Raw genomic sequence first — 22710 nt, 5'->3', positions numbered from 1 at the left:
CTTGCACAAAAAACTATACGTATTTGGTATTTATACCGAAAAATGAACGCCGTAAAATTTATACTGTAAAAACTCTCTTCTCCCTCCCAGAAAGAGTTAATCAGAAAGTTATGTATACCCCAAAATGGCACCATTAAGAAGTACAACTTGTACGAAAAACAAGCTCTCATACAGCTACATAGATGGAAAGATAAAAAAGGTAAATCTCTTAGAAGGCGACGATGAAAAAAAGGAACAAAAACTCTTAGTCATTAAGGCCCAAAACAGGCTGGTCAGTAAGGGGTTAAAAAAAAGCAAGGAGTTCCAGCATTTGACCCCTTGGTGGAGACACACTACAATGAATAGTTTTTGGACACTTGCCATTCTACTACAGCTATTTATTGGTCACAGATATGGGCGAGCCCAGATGACAAGCCTGTGGTTACAGGAAGTGTTACTGCTGAAGTTTGTACTGCAGACTTATCTGGTGTTCTGCTCAGGTAAGGTCCCCCTTTTCTCTATTAGAAAACAGCTACATGGTCAGGTTTCTGCATGCAGTTTTGGAAGCCAAAACCAGGAGTGAATTCAAAAAGGAGGAGAAGTTGTATCTGTACTTTATACTTTCTCTCCTTTTATGATCCACTTCTGATTTTGGTCTCCAAAACTACATGCAGAAACCTGATGGTGTGGCTGCACCCTTAATGACAGAAGCTTACAATATGTCTTATTTGCTGTAGTACTGGATGAACGATGTGTTATCTTTGTCTGCTATCCCTGACTCTCTGGCTGTTGTGAAATTACAATTTTCAGCAAGTCTGCACTTTTCATTTGTTATAGGATGTTCTGGTCATTTATAGAATAAGGAGGAGACTTGCTGTTAGTAAAGTGGGATGCTTGAATTTGGGCTCAGACTGGCCCACAGGGGAGCAGATGTGTCCACTGGTGGGCCCTCAATCCCCCACCACCTACACAAGTGGCACTTGACAATAATACATACAGATAGGCAGCAGACAGCATCTGAACCAGACAAGTCCTTCATATAAAGGCAAACCACCCATTATATTATCAGAGAATCATCAGGAGGTACAGAAACAGACCAGCCAGTATCCTCTTTCCTAGGAACCCACCTTCTCAGCAACCCTGCAGGGCCCCTCATCATTAATTATCGTGCAGGGTGCTGCTGCTGGTTGCTTCTGTGTTGGCACGTTTTCCAGGTTTACATAGCCAATAGGGCCCATGTCCAAGGAAAAAGCTAGTTAGCAGAATACTGAAAAGGTCTCCAGGACAGAACAGTCTGATGCACACGATAGGTAGCGGCTACTACTGAAAAAATATTCGGGTCATTTATCAAACTGGTGTAAAGTAGAACTGGTTTAGGTGCCTATAGCAACCAATCCCATTCCACCTTTCATTTTCCAAAGGAGCTCTCAAAAATAAAAGGTTGAATCTGATTGGTTGCTATGGGCAACAAAGCTAGTTCTACTTTACAACTGTTTGATAAATGATCCCATATGTATTATCGGGATTTGCAAATGGGGGTAAGGTATTTTTTGCATGTAGCTGTACAATGGGCCCCCTGAATGTATTTTACTGGTGGGCCCTAGGCATCCCAGTCTGACAATGGCTGAATTTATGTAAAAATTATGAAAAATGGGGCCAGGATTATTAATATGGTTCACCGTTAGGGTACAACCACCTTAAGTTATAAGAATCATGTAGCCATACGAGCAGCAGTAGGCTTCAAATAACTAATTAGAACCACATTGTTAGGGCTACTTTCACACTCGCGTTTGGTTCGGATCCGTCATGGATCTGCACAGACGGATCCGTTCAGATAATACAACCGCATGCATCCATTCAGAACGGATCCGTTTGTATTCTCTTTAACATAGCCAAGAAGGATCCATCTTGAACACCATTGAAAGTCAATGGAGGATGGATCCGTTTTCTATTGTGCCATATTGTGTCATAGAAAACTGATCCGTTCCCATTGACTTACATTGTGTGCCAGGAGGGTTCCGTTTGGCTCAGTTTCGTCAGACCAAAGCGGAATGGAGACTGACCGGAGGCAAACTGATGCATTCTGAGCGGATCCTTTTCCATTCAGAATGCATTGGGGCAAAACTGATCCATTTTGGACCGCTTGTGAGAGCCCTGAACGGATCTCACAAACGGAAAGCCAAAACGCCAGTGTGCAAGTAGTCTTAGTCGGTCTTCATTGTTAATGGTCGCGTAGTTTTGTGGCTTTTGCGGTCATTAGCAATGAGAACTGATTACCTCCCTCAATGAAGACCGGCACATCGCAGCACTGGAAGCAGTATGGAGCTGCGGGGGGGGGGGGGGGGGGGGGTCATGTGGAGGTGACCAGTGCTGAACTAGTCTGCCCCTGTCTTCTCCGAGGTCAGGCAGGGGACTCCAGTGTTTGGCTTCCCCTGCCAGCGCTGCGATTGGCTGGAACAACGCTACAGCCAATGGCAGCGCTACAGCAGCAAAGGGAATCGGAAGAATCCCTCTGCATGCAGCCATTCTAGCAGGAGACTGCATGCAGAGTTGACATGTGCCCCTTTGTGCTGTATCTGCTTGCTGGGACTTGTGGCCCACCACCACTGCTTACTGGTACCTGTGGAAAGAAAAGAACACCTGGAACATCTGCTGCAGTGATTTTTTTCATTTATTTTTTTTCAGCAGAAGTTCCAGATCCCTAATATCCCCCCTCCCCCATCCTTCCCTAATTCCTGTCCCTGTCTGGTGCAGATTTTTTTTTTTTTTCATCTGTGCCTTTTTTTTAAGTAATAGAAGCTTATATCTCTTATATATATATAAAAATTAATTTCTGTCTGTCTGTCTCTGTCTGTCTGTCTGGACGTTCTTTATGACCGACCAAACGACTGGACCGATCTTCACCAAATTTGGCACACAGTTACATCAGGTGTTCGAGAAGGTTTTAGACTCTCAGCTCTCTAGGACGTACCGTTCCTGAGATATTCCCAAATAATGACCCACATTAGCCAATACAAGTCTGCAAGTCTTTCTCTTCAAATCCCAACTGCCATAAACACAGGTTTACTTCAGGTTTCCATAACAACCTAGCCATTTTTCTTTACTGCTTAAAGGGGCGGGCACTGTGGAAGTCACTGTTATTAAAGGGATGGGCACTGTGGAGGTCACTATTATTAAAGGGGCAGGCGCTATGAAGGTCCCTGTTAAAGGCGCGGGCACTGTAAAAGTCACTGTTAAAGGGGCGGGCACTGTGAAATTCACTATTAAAGGGGCAGTTAGTGGTAAAAGGGCAGTCACTGTCAAAGTCACTGTTAAAGGGGTGGTCACTGTGAAAGTCACTATTAACCACTTCAGCCCCGCTAGCTGAAACCCCCTTAATGACCAGGCCACTTTTTACACTTCGGCACTACACTCCTTTCACCGTTTATCGCTCGGTCATGCAACTTACCACCCAAATGAATTTTACCTCCTTTTCTTCTCACTAATGGAGCTTTCATTTGGTGGTATTTCATTGCTGCTGACATTTTTACTTTTTTTGTTATTAATCAAAATATAACGATTTTTTTGCAAAAAAATGACATTTTTCACTTTCAGCTGTAAAATTTTGCAAAAAAAACGACATCCATATATAAATTTTTCGCCAAATTTATTGTTCTACATGTCTTTGATAAAAAAAAAATGTTTGGGAAAAAAAAAAAATGGTTTGGGTAAAAGTTATAGCGTTTACAAACTATGGTACAAAAATGTGAATTTCCGCTTTTTGAAACAGCTCTGATTTTCTGAGCACCTGTCATGTTTCCTGAGGTTCTACAATGCCCAGACAGTAGAAAAACCCCACAAATGACCCCATTTCGGAAAGTAGACACCCTAAGGTATTCGCTGATGGGCATAGTGAGTTCATAGAACTTTTTATTTTTTGTCACAAGTTAGCGGAAAATGATGATGATTTTTTCTTTTATTTTTTTTCTTACAAAGTCTCATATTCCACTAACTTGCGACAAAAAATTAAAAATTCTAGGAACTCACCATGCCCCTCACAGAATACCTTGGGGTGTCTTCTTTCCAAAATGGGGTCACTTGTGGGGTAGTTATACTGCCCTGGCAATTTAGGGGTCCAAATGTGTGAGAAGAACTTTGCAATCAAAATGTGTAAAAAATGACCGGTGAAATCCGAAAGGTGCACTTTGGAATATGTGCCCCTTTGCCCACCTTGGCAGCAAAAAAGTGTCACACATCTGGTATCGCCGTACTCAGGAGAAGTTGGGGAATGTGTTTTGGGGTGTCATTTTACATATACCTATGCTGGGTGAGAGAAATATCTTGGCAAAAGACAACTTTTCCCATTTTTTTTATACAAAGTTGGCATTTGACCAAGATATTTTTCTCACCCAGCATGGGTATATGTAAAATGACACCCCAAAACACATTCCCCAACTTCTCCTGAGTACGCCGATACCACATGTGTGACACTTTATTGCAGCCAAGGTGGGCAAAGGGGCACATATTCCAAAGTGCACCTTTCAGATTTTGCAGGCCATTTTTTACACATTTTGATTGCAAGGTACTTCTCACACATTTGGGCCCCTAAATTGCCAGGGCAGTATAACTACGCTACTAATGACCCCATTTTGGAAAGAAGACACCCCAAGGTATTCCGTGAGGGGCACTGCGAGTTCCTAGATTTTTTATTTTTTTTGTCACAAGTTAGCGGAAAATGATGATTTTTTTTTTTTCTCTTTTTTCCTTACAAAGTCTCATATTCCACTAACTTGCGACAAAAAATAAAAAATTCTAGGAACTCGCCATGCCCCTCACAGAATACCTTGGGGTGTCTTCTTTCCAAAATGGGGTCACTTGTGGCGTAGTTATACTGCCCTGGCAATTTAGGGGCCCATATGTGTGAGAAGTACTTTGCAATCAAAATCTGTAAAAAATGACTGGTGAAATCCGAAAGGTGCACTTTGGAATATGGGTCCCTTTGCCCACCTTGGCATCAAAAAAATGTCACACATCTGGTATCGCCGTACTCAGGAGAAGTTGGGGATTGTGTTTTGGGGTGTCATTTTACATATACCCATGCTGGGTGAGAGAAATATCTTGGCAAAAGACAACTTTTCCCATTTTTTTTATACAAAGTTGGCATTTGACCAAGATATTTATCTCACCCAGCATGGGTATATGTAAAATGACACCCCAAAACACATTCCCCAACTTCTCCTGAGTACGGCGATACCAGATGTGTCACACTTTTTTGCAGCCTAGCTGCGCAAAGGTGCCCAAATTCCTTTTAGGAGGGCATTTTTAGACATTTGGATCCCAGACTTCTTCTCACGCTTTAGGGCCCCTAAAAAGCCAGGGCAGTATAAATACCCCACATGTGACCCCACTTTGGAAAGAAGACACCCCAAGGTATCCAATGAGGGGCCTGGCAAGTTCATAGAATTTTTTTTTTTCCGCAAAAGTTAGCGGAAATTGATTTTTTTGGGGGTTTTTCTCACAAAGTCTCACTTTCCGCTAACTTAGGACAAAAATTTCAATCTTTCATGGACTCAATATGCCCCTCAGCAAATACCTTGGGGTGTCTTCTTTCCAAAATGGGGTCAGTTGTGGGGTGTTTGTACTGCCCTGGCATTTGAGGGTCTCCGCAATCATTACATGTATGGCCAGCATTAGGAGTTTCTGCTATTCTCCTTATATTGAGCATACAGGTAATGAGATTTTTTTTTCCGTTCAGCCCCTGGGCTGAAAGAAAAAAATGAAAGGCACAGATTTCTTCATTCGCATTGATCAATGTGGATGAAAAAATCTCTGCCAAAAAAAAAAAATGGAGGGGAAAGGCGTCTGCCAGGACATAGGAGCTCCGCCCTACATCCATACCCACTTAGCTCGTATGCCCTGGCAAACCAGATTTCTCCATTCGCATCAATCGATGTGGATGAATAAATCATTGCCGGGATTTTTATTTTTTATTTTTTTTATATATATACAAAGTGTTTGCCAAAGCATAGGAACGCCGCCTCCTCCTCAGCTCGTATGCCTTGGCAAACGTATCTGTCACTGCAGAGGAGAAAATCCCGTCTTGCAGCGCCGCATACACCGACTTGCGTGTAATCTGACAGCAGCGCAATGCTTCTGTCAGAATGCACATCGGTGCTGCAGCTGGTCGATCGGTTGGTCCACCTGGAAGGTAAAAAAAGAAAAAAACAGGCCGCAACTAGGGATGAGCGAACTCGAACTGTATAGTTCGGGTTCGTACCGAATTTTGGGGTGTCCGTGACACGGACCCGAACCCGGACATTTTCGTAAAAGTCCGGGTTCGGGTTCGGTGTTCGTCGCTTTCTTGGCGCTTTTGTGACGCTTTCTTGGCGCTTTTTGAAAGGCTGCAAAGCAGCCAATCAACAAGCGTCATACTACTTGCCCCAAGAGGCCATCACAGCCATGCCTACTATTGGCATGGCTGTGATTGGCCAGAGCACCATGTGACCCAGCCTCTATTTAAGCTGGAGTCACATAGCGCCGCCCGTCACTCTGCTCTGATTAGCGTAGGGAGAGGTTGCGGCTGCGACAGTAGGGCGAGATTAGGCAGATTAACTCCTCCAAAGGACTTGATTAACTGATCGATCTGCAGCTGTGGATCATTGAGCTGCTGATCCTCAATTGCTCACTGTTTTTAGGCTGCACAGACCGTTTGTCAGTCTCATTTTTCTGGGGTGATCGGCGGCCATTTTGTGTCTTGTGGTGCGCCAGCACAAGCTGCGACCAAGTGCATTTAACCCTCAATGGTGTGGTTGTTTTTTGGCTAAAGCCTACATCAGGGTGAAGCTGTCACACCAAGTGCATTTAACCAGCAATAGTCTGTTCATTTTTTGGCCATATACAAAATCAGGGGCAAGCTGCGCCTGTCACCAAGTGCATTTAACCCTCAATGGTGTGGTTGTTTTTTGGCTAAAGCCTACATCAGGGTGAAGCTGTGACACCAAGTGCATTTAACCAGCAATAGTCTGTTCATTTTTTGGCCATATACAAAATCAGGGGCAAGCTGCGCCTGTCACCAAGTGCATTTAACCCTCAATGGTGTGGTTGTTTTTTGGCTAAAGCCTACATCAGGGTGAAGCTGTCACACCAAGTGCATTTAACCAGCAATAGTCTGTTCATTTTTTGGCCATATACAAAATCAGGGGCAAGCTGCGCCTGTCACCAAGTGCATTTAACCCTCAATGGTGTGGTTGTTTTTTGGCTAAAGCCTACATCAGGGTGAAGCTGTCACACCAAGTGCATTTAACCAGCAATAGTCTGTTTATTTTTTGGCCATATCCCAGTCTAATTCTGTCACTAAATCCATACCGGTCACCCAGCGCCTAAATACTAGGCCTCAAATTTATATCCAGCTAAATCTGTCCCTAGTGCTGTAGCTGGGCGAGTTATTTAGTGTCCGTTCAAGCACATTTCTTGTTCTGGGTTGAAATACAATTCCCAATTTAGCAATTTCATAATTTAGTGGTTCCTGCTATATCAGAGCTATTTGAAATCTATCCCAAAAAGGGTATATAATATTGAAGGTGCACATTGGGTCATTCAGAATAACTTCACACACACCCGCTACTGTGTATTTCCAAGTCTAATTCTGTCACTAAACCCATACCTGTCACCCAGCGCCTAAATACTAGGCCTCAAATTTAAATCCCTCTAAATCTCTCGTTACCGCTGTACTGTTGTTGCTGGGCAAGATATTTAGTGTCCGTCAAAGCACATTTTTTGTTCTGGGTTGAAGTACAATTCCCAATTTAGCAATTTCATAATTTAGTGGTTTCTGCTATATCAGAGCTATTTGAAATCTATCCCTAAAAGGGTATATAATATTGAAGGTGCACATTGGGTCATTCAGAATAACTTCACACACACGCTTCTGTGCATTTCCAAGTCTAATTCTGTCACTAAATCCATACCGGTGACCCAGCGCCTAAATACTAGGCCTCAAATTTAAATCCCTCTAAATCTCTCGTTACCCACCGCTGTACTGTTGTTGCTGGGCAAGATATTTAGTGTCCGTCAAAGCACATTTTTTGTTCTGGGTTGAAGTACAATTCCCAATTTAGCAATTTCATAATTTAGTGGTTTCTGCTATATCAGAGCTATTTGAAATCTATCCCTAAAAGGGTATATAATATTGAAGGTGCACATAGGGTCATTCAGAATAACTTCACACACACCCGCTACTGTGTATTTCCAAGTCTAATTCTGTCACTAAACCCATACCTGTCACCCAGCGCCTAAATACTAGGCCTCAAATTTAAATCCCTCTAAATCTCTCGTTACCGCTGTACTGTTGTTGCTGGGCAAGATATTTAGTGTCCGTCAAAGCACATTTTTTGTTCTGGGTTGAAGTACAATTCCCAATTTAGCAATTTCATAATTTAGTGGTTTCTGCTATATCAGAGCTATTTGAAATCTATCCCTAAAAGGGTATATAATATTGAAGGTGCACATTGGGTCATTCAGAATAACTTCACACACACGCTTCTGTGCATTTCCAAGTCTAATTCTGTCACTAAATCCATACCGGTGACCCAGCGCCTAAATACTAGGCCTCAAATTTAAATCCCTCTAAATCTCTCGTTACCCACCGCTGTACTGTTGTTGCTGGGCAAGATATTTAGTGTCCGTCAAAGCACATTTTTTGTTCTGGGTTGAAGTACAATTCCCAATTTAGCAATTTCATAATTTAGTGGTTTCTGCTATATCAGAGCTATTTGAAATCTATCCCTAAAAGGGTATATAATATTGAAGGTGCACATAGGGTCATTCAGAATAACTTCACACACACGCTTCTGTGCATTTCCAAGTCTAATTCTGTCACTAAATCCATACCGGTGACCCAGCGCCTAAATACTAGGCCTCAAATTTAAATCCCTCTAAATCTCTCGTTACCCACCGCTGTACTGTTGTTGCTGGGCAAGATATTTAGTGTCCGTCAAAGCACATTTTTTGTTCTGGGTTGAAGTACAATTCCCAATTTAGCAATTTCATAATTTAGTGGTTTCTGCTATATCAGAGCTATTTGAAATCTATCCCTAAAAGGGTATATAATATTGAAGGTGCACATAGGGTCATTCAGAATAACTTCACACACACGCTTCTGTGCATTTCCAAGTCTAATTCTGTCACTAAATCCATACCGGTGACCCAGCGCCTAAATACTAGGCCTCAAATTTAAATCCCTCTAAATCTCTCGTTACCCACCGCTGTACTGTTGTTGCTGGGCAAGATATTTAGTGTCCGTCAAAGCACATTTTTTGTTCTGGGTTGAAGTACAATTCCCAATTTAGCAATTTCATAATTTAGTGGTTTCTGCTATATCAGAGCTATTTGAAATCTATCCCTAAAAGGGTATATAATATTGAAGGTGCACATAGGGTCATTCAGAATAACTTCACACACACGCTTCTGTGCATTTCCAAGTCTAATTCTGTCACTAAATCCATACCGGTGACCCAGCGCCTAAATACTAGGCCTCAAATTTAAATCCCTCTAAATCTCTCGTTACCCACCGCTGTACTGTTGTTGCTGGGCAAGATATTTAGTGTCCGTCAAAGCACATTTTTTGTTCTGGGTTGAAGTACAATTCCCAATTTAGCAATTTCATAATTTAGTGGTTTCTGCTATATCAGAGCTATTTGAAATCTATCCCTAAAAGGGTATATAATATTGAAGGTGCACATAGGGTCATTCAGAATAACTTCACACACACGCTTCTGTGCATTTCCAAGTCTAATTCTGTCACTAAATCCATACCGGTGACCCAGCGCCTAAATACTAGGCCTCAAATTTATATCCCGCTAAATCTCTCGTTACCGCTGTACTGTTGTTGCTGGGCAAGATATTTAGTGTCCGTCAAAGCACATTTTTTGTTCTGGGTTGAAGTACAATTCCCAATTTAGCAATTTCATAATTTAGTGGTTCCTGCTATATCAGAGCTATTTGAAATCTATCCCAAAAAGGGTATATAATATTGAAGGTGCACATTGGGTCATTCAGAATAACTTCACACACACCCGCTACTGTGTATTTCCAAGTCTAATTCTGTCACTAAACCCATACCTGTCACCCAGCGCCTAAATACTAGGCCTCAAATTTAAATCCCTCTAAATCTCTCGTTACCGCTGTCCTGTTGTAGCTGGGAAAGTTATTTAGTGCCCGTCAAAGCACATTTTTTGTTCTGGGTTGAAGTACAATTCCCAATTTAGCAATTTCATAATTTAGTGGTTCCTGCTATATCAGAGCTATTTGAAATCTATCCCAAAAAGGGTATATAATATTCAAGGTGCACATTGGGTCATTCAGAATAACTTCACACACACGCTTCTGTGCATTTCCAAGTCTAATTCTGTCACTAAATCCATACCGGTCACCCAGCGCCTAAATACTAGGCCTCAAATTTATATCCCGCTGAATTTGAATACAATACATTGGGCCAAATAATATATTTGTTGTTGTGGTGAACCATAACAATGAGAAAAACATCTAGTAAGGGACGCGGACGTGGACATGGTCGTGGTGGTGTTAGTGGACCCTCTGGTGCTGGGAGAGGACGTGGCCGTTCTGCCACATCCACACGTCCTAGTGTACCAACTACCTCAGGTCCCAGTAGCCGCCAGAATTTACAGCGATATATGGTGGGGCCCAATGCCGTTCTAAGGATGGTAAGGCCTGAGCAGGTACAGGCATTAGTCAATTGGGTGGCCGACAGTGGATCCAGCACGTTCACATTATCTCCCACCCAGTCTTCTGCAGAAAGCGCACAGATGGCGCCTGAAAACCAACCCCATCAGTCTGTCACATCACCCCCATGCATACCAGGGAAACTGTCTCAGCCTCAAGTTATGCAGCAGTCTCTTATGCTGTTTGAAGACTCCGCTGGCAGGGTTTCACAAGGGCATCCACCTAGCCCTTCCCCAGCGGTGAAAGACATAGAATGCACTGACGCACAACCACTTATGTTTCCTGATGATGAGGACATGGGAATACCACCTCAGTATGTCTCTGATGATGACGAAACACAGGTGCCAACTGCTGCGTCTTTCTGCAGTGTGCAGACTGAACAGGAGGTCAGGGATCAAGACTGGGTGGAAGACGATGCAGGGGACGATGAGGTCCTAGACCCCACATGGAATGAAGGTCGTGCCACTGACTTTCACAGTTCGGAGGAAGAGGCAGTGGTGAGACCGAGCCAACAGCGTAGCAAAAGAGGGAGCAGTGGGCAAAAGCAGAACACCCGCCGCCAAGAGACTCCGCCTGCTACTGACCGCCGCCATCTGGGACCGAGCACCCCAAAGGCAGCTTCAAGGAGTTCCCTGGCATGGCACTTCTTCAAACAATGTGCTGACGACAAGACCCGAGTGGTTTGCACGCTGTGCCATCAGAGCCTGAAGCGAGGCATTAACGTTCTGAACCTGAGCACAACCTGCATGACCAGGCACCTGCATGCAAAGCATGAACTGCAGTGGAGTAAACACCTTAAAACCAAGGAAGTCACTCAGGCTCCCCCTGCTACCTCTTCTGCTGCTGCCGCCTCGGCCTATTCTGCTGCTGCCGCCTCGGCCTCTTCCTCCGCCTCTGGAGGAACGTTGGCACCTGCCGCCCAGCAAACAGGGGATGTACCACCAACACCACCACCACCACCTCCGTCACCAAGCGTCTCAACCATGTCACACGCCAGCGTTCAGCTCTCCATCTCACAAACATTTGATAGAAAGCGTAAATTCCCACCTAGCCACCCTCGATCCCTGGCCCTGAATGCCAGCATTTCTAAACTACTGGCCTATGAAATGCTGTCATTTAGGCTGGTGGACACAGACAGCTTCAAACAGCTCATGTCGCTTGCTGTCCCACAGTATGTTGTTCCCAGCCGGCACTACTTCTCCAAGAGAGCCGTGCCTTCCCTGCACAACCAAGTATCCGATAAAATCAAGTGTGCACTGCGCAACGCCATCTGTAGCAAGGTCCACCTAACCACAGATACGTGGACCAGTAAGCACGGCCAGGGACGCTATATCTCCCTAACTGCACACTGGGTAAATGTAGTGGCAGCTGGGCCCCAGGCGGAGAGCTGTTTGGCGCACGTCCTGCCGCCGCCAAGGATCGCAGGGCAACATTCTTTGCCTCCTGTTGCCACCTCCTCCTTCTCGGCTTCCTCCTCCTCTTCTTCCACCTGCTCATCCAGTCAGCCACACACCTTCACCACCAACTTCAGCACAGCCCGGGGTAAACGTCAGCAGGCCATTCTGAAACTCATATGTTTGGGGGACAGGCCCCACACCGCACAGGAGTTGTGGCGGGGTATTGAACAACAGACCGACGAGTGGTTGCTGCCGGTGAGCCTCAAGCCCGGCCTGGTGGTGTGTGATAATGGGCGAAATCTCGTTGCAGCTCTGGGACTAGCCAATTTGACGCACATCCCTTGCTTGGCGCATGTGCTGAATTTGGTGGTGCAGAAGTTCATTCACAACTACCCCGACATGTCAGAGCTGCTGCATAAAGTGCGGGCCGTCTGTTCGCGCTTCCGGCGTTCACATCCTGCCGCTGCTCGCCTGTCTGCGCTACAGCGTAACTTCGGCCTTCCCGCTCACCGCCTCATATGCGACGTGCCCACCAGGTGGAACTCCACCTTGCACATGCTGGACAGACTGTGCGAGCAGCAGCAGGCCATAGTGGAGTTTCAGCTGCAGCACGCACGGGTCAGTCGCACTACAGAACAGCACCACTTCACCACCAATGACTGGGCCTCCATGCGAGACCTGTGTGCCCTGTTGCGCTGTTTCGAGTACTCCACCAACATGGCCAGTGGCGATGACACCGTTATCAGCGTTACAATACCACTTCTATGTCTCCTTGAGAAAACACTTAGGGCGATGATGGAACAGGAGGTGGCCCAGGAGGAGGAGGAGGAGGATGAGGAAGAGGGGTCATTTTTAGCACTTTCAGGCCAGTCTCTTCGAAGTGACTCAGAGGGAGGTTTTTTGCAACAGCAGAGGCCAGGTACAAATGTGGCCAGCCAGGGCCCACTACTGGAGGACGAGGAGGACGAGGATGAGGAGGAGGTGGAGGAGGATGAGGATGAAGCATGGTCACAGCGGGGTGGCACCCAACGCAGCTCGGGTCCATCACTGGTGCGTGGCTGGGGGGAAAGGCAGGACGATGACGATACGCCTCCCACAGAGGACAGCTTGTCCTTACCCCTGGGCAGCCTGGCACACATGAGCGACTACATGCTGCAGTGCCTGCGCAACGACAGCAGAGTTGCCCACATTTTAACCTGTGCGGACTACTGGGTTGCCACCCTGCTGGATCCACGCTACAAAGACAATGTGCCCACCTTACTTCCTGCACTGGAGCGTGATAGGAAGATGCGCGAGTACAAGCGCACGTTGGTAGACGCGCTACTGAGAGCATTCCCAAATGTCACAGGGGAACAAGTGGAAGCCCAAGGCCAAGGCAGAGGAGGAGCAAGAGGTCGCCAAGGCAGCTGTGTCACGGCCAGCTCCTCTGAGGGCAGGGTTAGCATGGCAGAGATGTGGAAAACTTTTGTCAACACGCCACAGCTAACTGCACCACCACCTGATACGCAACGTGTTAGCAGGAGGCAACATTTCACTAACATGGTGGAACAGTACGTGTGCACACCCCTCCACGTACTGACTGATGGTTCGGCCCCATTCAACTTCTGGGTCTCTAAATTGTCCACGTGGCCAGAGCTAGCCTTTTATGCCTTGGAGGTGCTGGCCTGCCCGGCAGCCAGCGTTTTGTCTGAACGTGTATTCAGCACGGCAGGGGGCGTCATTACAGACAAACGCAGCCGCCTGTCTACAGCCAATGTGGACAAGCTGACGTTCATAAAAATGAACCAGGCATGGATCCCACAGGACCTGTCCGTCCCTTGTCCAGATTAGACATTAACTACCTCCCCATAACCATATATTATTGGACTCCAGGGCACTTCCTCATTCAATCCTATTTTTATTTTCATTTTACCATTATATTGCGATGCTACCCAAAGTTGAATGAACCTCTCCTCTGCCTGTGTGCTAGGCCTAAATATATGCCAATGGACTGTTGCAGTGGTGGCTGACATGAAGCCTGATTCTCTGCTATGACATGCAGACTAATTCTCTGCTGACATGAAGCCAGATTGTCTGTTACGGGACCTCTCTCCTCTGCCTGGGTGCTGGGCCTAAATTTATGACAATGGACTGTTGCAGTGGTGGCTGACGTGAAGCCTGATTCTCTGCTATGACATGCAGACTGATTCTCTGCTGACATGAAGCCAGATCCTCTGTTACGGGACCTCTCTCCTCTGCCTGGGTGCTGGGCCTAAATTTATGACAATGGACTGTTGCAGTGGTGGCTGACGTGAAGCCTGATTCTCTGCTATGACATGCAGACTGATTCTCTGCTGACATGAAGCCAGATCCTCTTTTACGGGACCTCTCTCCTCTGCCTGGGTGCTGGGCCTAAATTTATGACAATGGACTGTTGCAGTGGTGGCTGACGTGAAGCCTGATTCTCTGCTATGACATGCAGACTGATTCTCTGCTGACATGAAGCCAGATCCTCTTTTACGGGACCTCTCTCCTCTGCCTGGGTGCTGGGCCTAAATTTATGACAATGGACTGTTGCAGTGGTGGCTGACGTGAAGCCTCATTCTCTGCTATGACATGCAGACTGATTCTCTGCTGACATGAAGCCAGATCCTCTGTTACGGGACCTCTCTCCTCTGCCTGGGTGCTGGGCCTGAATATATGCCAATGGACTGTTGCAGTGGTGGGTGACGTGAAGCCTCATTCTCTGCTATGACATGCAGACTAATTCTCTGCTGACATGAAGCCAGATTGTCTGTTACGGGACCTCTCTCCTCTGCCTGTGTGTGTGCTGGGCCTAAATATATGCCAATGGACTGTTGCAGTGGTGGCTGACGTGAAGCCTCATTCTCTGCTATGACATGCAGACTGATTCTCTGCTGACATGAAGCCAGATCCTCTGTTACGGGACCTCTCTCCTCTGCCTGGGTGCTGGGCCTAAATTTATGACAATGGACTGTTGCAGTGGTGGCTGACGTGAAGCCTGATTCTCTGCTATGACATGCAGACTGATTCTCTGCTGTCATGAAGCCAGATTGTCTGTTACGGGACCTTTCTCCTCTACCTGGGTTCTGGGCCTAAATTTATGAAAATTGACTCTTACAGTGGTGGGTGACGTGAAGCCTGATTCTCTGCTATGATATGAAGACTGATTCTCTGCTGACATGAAGCCAGATTGTCTGTTACGGGACCTTTCTCCTCTGCCTGGGTTCTGGGCCTAAATTTATGAAAATTGACTCTTACAGTGGTGGGTGACGTGAAGCCTGATTCTCTGCTATGATATGAAGACTGATTCTCTGCTGACATGAAGCCAGATTGTCTGTTACGGGACCTTTCTCCTCTGCCTGGGTTCTGGGCCTAAATTTATGAAAATTGACTCTTACAGTGGTGGGTGACGTGAAGCCTGATTCTCTGCTATGATATGAAGACTGATTCTCTGCTGACATGAAGCCAGATTGTCTGTTACGGGACCTTTCTCCTCTGCCTGGGTTCTGGGCCTAAATTTATGAAAATTGACTCTTACAGTGGTGGGTGACGTGAAGCCTGATTCTCTGCTATGATATGAAGACTGATTCTCTGCTGACATGAAGCCAGATTGTCTGTTACGGGACCTTTCTCCTCTGCCTGGGTTCTGGGCCTAAATTTATGAAAATTGACTCTTACAGTGGTGGGTGACGTGAAGCCTGATTCTCTGCTATGATATGAAGACTGATTCTCTGCTGACATGAAGCCAGATTGTCTGTTACGGGACCTTTCTCCTCTGCCTGGGTTCTGGGCCTAAATTTATGAAAATTGACTCTTACAGTGGTGGGTGACGTGAAGCCTGATTCTCTGCTATGATATGAAGACTGATTCTCTGCTGACATGAAGCCAGATTGTCTGTTACGGGACCTTTCTCCTCTGCCTGGGTTCTGGGCCTAAATTTATGAAAATTGACTCTTACAGTGGTGGGTGACGTGAAGCCTGATTCTCTGCTATGATATGAAGACTGATTCTCTGCTGACATGAAGCCAGATTCTCTGTTACGGGACCTCTCTCCTCTGCCTGGGTGCTGGGCCTAAATTTATGACAATGGACTGTTGCAGTGGTGGCTGACGTGAAGCCTGATTCTCTGCTATGACATGCAGACTGATTCTCTGCTGACATGAAGCCAGATTCTCTGTTACGGGACCTCTCTCCTCTGCCTGTGTGTGTGCTGGGCCTAAATATATGCCAATGGACTGTTGCAGTGGTGGCTGACGTGAAGCCTCATTCTCTGCTATGACATGCAGACTAATTCTCTGCTGACATGAAGACAGATTCTCTGTTACGGGACCTCTCTCCTCTGCCTGGGTGCCGGGGCCTAAATATCTGAGAATGGACTGTTCCAGTGGTGGGTGACGGGAAGCCAGATTCTCTGCTATGGAACCTCTCTCCAATTGATTTTGGTTAATTTTTATTTATTTAATTTTTATTTTAATTCATTTCCCTATCCACATTTGTTTGCAGGGGATTTACCTACATGTTGCTGCCTTTTGCAGCCCTCTAGCTCTTTCCTGGGCTGTTTTACAGCCTTTTTAGTGCCGAAAAGTTCGGGTCCCCATTGACTTCAATGGGGTTCGGGTTCGGGACGAAGTTCGGATCGGGTTCGGATCCCGAACCCGAACATTTCCGGGATGTTCGGCCGAACTTCTCGAACCCGAACATCCAGGTGTTCGCTCAACTCTAGCCGCAACGCAATAATTTTATTAACTTTGCAACAGAACATGTAACTTTAACTTTTTGAACTGAACATTAATGTGTTTGCTTACTGGTGTGTTGTTTTTTTTTTTTTTTTACCTTTATAGAACAAACCTCTCCTTCCCCATGGGTCAATGTGCAAAGCGCAAATCGCCCAAAGATGTGGCGAAGTGCGTTATGCACTTTGTCCCATGTGAAAGGAGACGTTTGCAGCAGCAGTGAGTGAATGGGCCCTAATAGCCCTGTGTGCCTATCCTGATGAGATGATCCCTATGCTAATAGTGTACCTGTGAGTGGTACTTCCGGAAACACTCTCCAAAGCATAGGGCAGGGTGGTCAGGACAGTCAGGACAGAAATAGCGGGTGTCACACCTTATTCCACTCCTGCTACAGACACGACATCTTTTTCGGGGTGACGGTTGGGTTGAGGTACCAGGAACGACATTGGGGAAATGTCGCTCGTGTAGACGGCTAACTACACTGGTGGATGGGGCCACGGAACCTCCTGGGTACAGGAGGTTCTCGATGATCTCTTCCTGAAATTTGAGGAAGGATCCAGTTCTCCCAGCCTTACTGTAGAGAACAAAACTATTGTACAGAGCCAATTGAATTAAATATACAGACACCTTCTTATACCAGCGTCTGGTTCTGCGGGAAACTAAATACGGAGACAACATCTGGTCATTGAAGTCCACCCCTCCCATGTGGAGGTTATAGTCGTGGACTGAGAGGGGCTTTTCAATGACACGGGTTGCTCGCTCAATTTGTATTGTCGTGTCTGCGTGAATGGAGGAGAGCATGTAAACGTCACGCTTGTCTCTCCATTTCACCGCGAGCAGTTCTTCGTTACACAGTGCGGCCCTCTGCCCCCTTGCAAGACGGGTGCTAACGAGCCGTTGGGGGAAGCCCGCGCGACTAGTTCGCGCGGTACCACAGGCGCCAATCCGTTCTAGAAACAAATGCCTAAAGAGGGCCACACTTGTGTAAAAATTGTCCACATAAAGATGGTACCCCTTGCCGAATAAGGGTGACACCAAGTCCCAAACTGTCTTCCCACTGCTCCCCAGGTAGTCAGGGCAACCGACCGGCTCCAGGGTCTGATCTTTTCCCTCATAGACACGAAATTTGTGGGTATAGCCTGTGGCCCTTTCACAGAGCTTATACAATTTGACCCCATACCGGGCGCGCTTGCTTGGGATGTATTGTTTGAAGCCAAGGCGCCCGGTAAAATGTATTAGGGACTCGTCTATGCAGATGTTTTGCTCTGGGGTATAAATATCTGCAAATTTCAGGTTGAAATGGTCTATGAGGGGCCGAATTTTGTGGAGCCGGTCAAAAGCAGGGTGGCCCCTGGGACGGGAGGCGGTGTTGTCACTAAAGTGCAGGAAACGCAGGATGACCTCAAATCGTGTCCTGGACATAGCAGCAGAGAACATGGGCATGTGATGAATCGGGTTCGTGGACCAATATGACCGCAATTCATGCTTTTTTGTCAGGCCCATGTTGAGGAGGAGGCCCAGAAAAGTTTTAATTTCGGAAACTTGGACTGGTTTCCACCGGAAAGGCTGGGCATAATAGCTTCCCGGGTTAGCGGTTATAAATTGTGTGGCATACCGATTTGTTTCTGCCACAACTAAGTCTAAAAGCTCCGCAGTCAAGAACAGCTCAAAAAATCCCAGGGCCGAACCGATCTGAGCTGTCTCAACCCGAACTCCAGACTGGGCGGTGAAAGGGAAAACTACAGGTGCGGCTGAAGTTGGGGACTGCCAATCAGGGTTTGCCAGCACCTCTGGGATTCTAGGGGCTCTACGGGCACGTCTTTGCGGTGGCTGCGACGGGGTCACTACTGCACGTGCCACCGTACCAGCTTCAACTGCCCTTCTGGTGCTCGCTACTTCACCAGGTTGTACGGCAGTGCTGGTACTAGGTCCAGGAAGGGCTGGGCTGCTGGTGTATGCCTCACCACGTAATCCGACAGCACCAGCCCCACTCTGCTGCTCTTGAAGCGGATCCTGCGCAACCTGCGGTCTAGCGACACAGGGCCGGGTACGCCTGGTTCTATCAGGGACCTCAGCCTCCTCGTCCGAACTTTGGGTCAGAGAGCCACTGCTTTCTACAGGTTCGTATTCTGACCCGCTGGATTCATCAGATGAGGGTTCCCACTCCTCATCCGACTGGGTCAGAAGCCTGTAGGCCTCTTCAGAAGAATACCCCCTGTTAGACATGTGGGCAACTAAATTTAGGGGTATTCCCTGAGACTACCCAAGAAAAAAAAGCAAGCCTGTCTTACAAAGGGGAGCCTAGCGAAGTACCGGAGGCCGCTGCGGTTGATAAAAAATATCAAAACTGATTTTTTTATCGCCGCAGTGCGTGTAAATTGAATGTGCAGCGATCAAAAAAAATTTTTTTTTTGTCACTGCGGTGGGGCGGGTGTGGGCGAACGCACGTGTGGGCGAGCGATCAGGCCTGATCGGGCAAACACTGCGTTTTGGGTGGAGGGAGAACTAAAGTGACACTAGTACAATTATAGATCTGACCGTGATCAGTTTTGATCACTTCCAGATACTATAAAAGTACAAATGCTGATTAGCGATACGCTAATCAGCGAATAACGGACTGCGGTGCGGTGGGCCGGGCGCTAACCGATCCCTAAACTACCTAACCAAGGGGCCTAAACTATACTGAAACCTAACGGTCAATACCAGTGAAAAAAAAAAGTGACAGTTTGCACTGATCACTTTTTTCTTTTCACTTGTGATTGACAGGGGCGATCAAAGGGGTGATCAAAGGGTTAATTGGGGTTCAGGGGGGTGATCTGGGGCTAAGTGTGTAGTGTTGGTGTACTCACTGTGAAGCCTGCTCCTCTGCTGGATCCAACCGACGAAAAGAACCAGCAGAGGAGCAGGCAGCCATATAACAGATCATATTTACAAATATGATCTGTTATTCGGCTCTCTGATTGGATTTTTTAAAAATCAGCAACCTGCCAGCCAATGATCACGGCTGGCAGGTTGCTGACGAAATACTTCTGTGCGAAATGCCGGCGCGAACTGCGCATGCGCGGGCGCATATTCGCGTCATCTCGCGTCTCGCGAGATAACGCGTATATGCGTGACTCTGCGCAGCGCTGCCACCTCCGGACCGCACATCTGCGTTAGGCGGTCCGGAGGTGGTTAAAGGGGTGGTCACTGTTAAAGGGGCGGGCACTGTGAAAATCACTGTTAAAGGGGCGGGCACTGTGAAAGTCACTGTTAAAGGGGCAGTCACTGTGAAAGTCAAATTATAGTTAATTTTTAGCTAGTGTTCTTTTTTTTGTAAATGCAGCAACTGTATTAAATTTTTATACTGAGGTGTCTGCTCGGACGCACCAAAAAAAATCTACCACTAATCCTTTTAGGTCAAAGTGCTCACTACACACCTTGAAAGATTCCTTGAGGGGGATGTAGTTTCCAAAATGGGGTCACTTCTTTTGGGTTTCCACCTCAAGGGTGTCTTTATATGCAACATAGCTCTCAATTACCATTCCAGCTAAATCCGCTCTCCAAAAGCCATATGGTGCTCCTTCCACTCTGAAGCCTGCTGTGCGCCCATACATCAGTTTTTGAGAACATATGGGGTGTTTCTGTAAACTCCAGAATCAGGGTAATATATTTTGAGTTTTGTTTGGCTTTTAAAATGGAAAATCTGCTAAAAAAATATTACATTTTGAAATTTCATTCCCATTTTCCTTTAATTATTGTGGGACACCTAAAGGGTTAACTAAGTTGGTAAAATCAGTTTTGAAAAGCTTGAGGGGTGTAGTTTCTAAAATGGGGTGATTTATGGGTGGTTTCTAATATGTAAGCCCCACAAGTGACTTCATATCTGAACCGATCCTTAAAAAATTGGGTTTTGGAAATTTTCTTAAAAATAAACTAAACTTCTAAGCCTTCTAACTTCCCAAAAAAAGAAAATGTCATTTACAAAATGATCCAAACACAAAGTAGACATATGGGAAATGTAAAGTAATAAATATTTTAGGAGGTATTACTATTTAGTTTACAAGTATAGAAATAGAAATTTGGAAAGTTGCAAATTTTTCCAAATTTCTAGTAAATTTTTTATTTTATTTTTATAAATAAAAATGAAATATTTTGACTCAAATTTACCACTGTCATGAAGTACAATATGTGACGGGAAAACAATCTCAGAATGGCTTGGATAAGTAAAAGCGTATTAAAATTATATAAAGTTATAACCACATAACGTTAGATTAGCAAAAAATGGCCTGGTCCTTAAGGTGAAAAATAGCAGGGTCCTGAAGGGGTTAAATAGTGAGGTCCTAGTTAATTGGAGCCTGCTGCAGCTTTCATGGCAGCGCGGTACTCAGCCACGCCATGAGGCATTACTTATTAACAGGTCTGCTCCTGTTCTAAAGCAAAGCAGCCATATTGTTCAGACCCCCATTCTTCAACAGACCTCAAATCAGACCCCAAATTAGGCCCCCAAGATCCATCAGCCTTGGATCAGACCCCCAAACTCCATCAGTCTCGGATAAGACCCCCCTAACTTCCATCAGCCTCCCATTTGACCCCCCCCAGCCTCCATAAGCCTCAGATTAGTCCCACTCGACCCCTAGCATTCATCAACCTCAGATCAGACCCCCCCTGCCTCCATCAGCCTCAGACCCCTATCAGACCCTCCATAATGGAAGCGGTCATTAGCATTCGGACTATAAGACACACTGCCACTTTCCCCCCACGTTTAGGGGGAAAAAGTGTGTCTTATAGTCTGAAAAGTACTGTGCTTTTAAAAACCTCTGAGGCAGGCTTAGAAAGTATGGAAACCTTACTTTTGCAGTTATAGTTCAGATTTACTCAGTGAAATGTCTTCTTTTCATAAGTCCCGAAGCAGCACAAAATAAGGTTTAATCCACTCCCTTTCTTACTAGAACAGAAAAAAAGAAGTTAATAAATAAATCAAATAAGTAAATACCCTAAGGGTACGGCTACATGACATTTTGGGCGCAAAACATGTCAAGCTCCCACCTAGCAGGGCTAGCCATAGGAATAAATGGGGTTGCAGCACAACTCGCAGGTTTCCTGCGACACGCTACTTGCAAAAAATCCAACACTATCGATTTTTTGCGATTTTCATGATGAGCTCGTGGCAAATGTGCAAGTCTCACAGTGATATGTGGGCATGTGACACAAAATCACAGTGTAAAGGTTCCCTAAGTTGATAGCCTCAAAGTTAGGTTTACTAATGCAGTTTTGGAAGCCAAAACCAGGAGTGAAGGAAAAAGAGAAGACATCACAACTCTTCTTTATAATTTCCCATTTTCCTTTAATTCTTGTGGGACACCTAAAGGGTTAACTAAGTTTGTAAAATCAGTTTTGCAAAGCTTGAGGGGTGTAGTTTCTAAAATGGGGTGATTTTGGCTTCCAAAGCAACATTAGGAAAGCTGATCATGTAGCTGTACCCTTTAGGCCCCCTGTACACAAGTTTAAAGCAGCAAGTTTAAAGGAACACTTTAGTCAGATAGTGGTATATTTTTTAATTCAATAATATCAAATTATTTTAAGAATTTTAAAAAGATTTTCTTTTTTATTTTAGCACTATGTTCATGAAAATTAAATAGAAAATATTATCCTATAGCAGTCTGCACAAAATGATAATCCTTCTATATAGATAGGGGTCCCATTGTAAATTTTGTCTGCTGTGAGGGAAATATGTTATCTACTAGTATAATAGATTCGAACTCGCAACCTTTCACATCAGAGGCAAGGCATTTACCCACACAGCTATGAGAGCTGTATCAGTTTTTCCTGGGATTCAAACTCGCGACCTTTCACATCAGAGGCAAGGCATTTACCCACACAGCTATGAGAGCTGTATA

General features: G+C 45.7%; 1 protein-coding gene across 1 annotated transcript in view; it reads left to right on the top strand.

Annotated features, from left to right (window-relative positions):
- The first annotated feature begins 414 nt into the window (after positions 1 to 414).
- The window catches only part of LOC122932433 (cytochrome P450 4F22), a 100235-nt gene continuing 77939 nt past the window's right edge, over positions 415 to 22710 (top strand). The window contains exon 1 of the mRNA XM_044286826.1: positions 415 to 479. The gene's annotated coding sequence lies outside the window, so the exon portion shown is untranslated. The remainder of the gene's footprint in view (positions 480 to 22710) is intronic.

Source organism: Bufo gargarizans, chromosome 3 (assembly GCF_014858855.1).
Source record: "Bufo gargarizans isolate SCDJY-AF-19 chromosome 3, ASM1485885v1, whole genome shotgun sequence".
Classification (NCBI taxonomy): Eukaryota; Metazoa; Chordata; class Amphibia; order Anura; family Bufonidae; genus Bufo; species Bufo gargarizans.
Note: the sequence above shows the minus strand (reverse complement) of the source record. Positions and strands in the feature narration are given on the sequence as shown.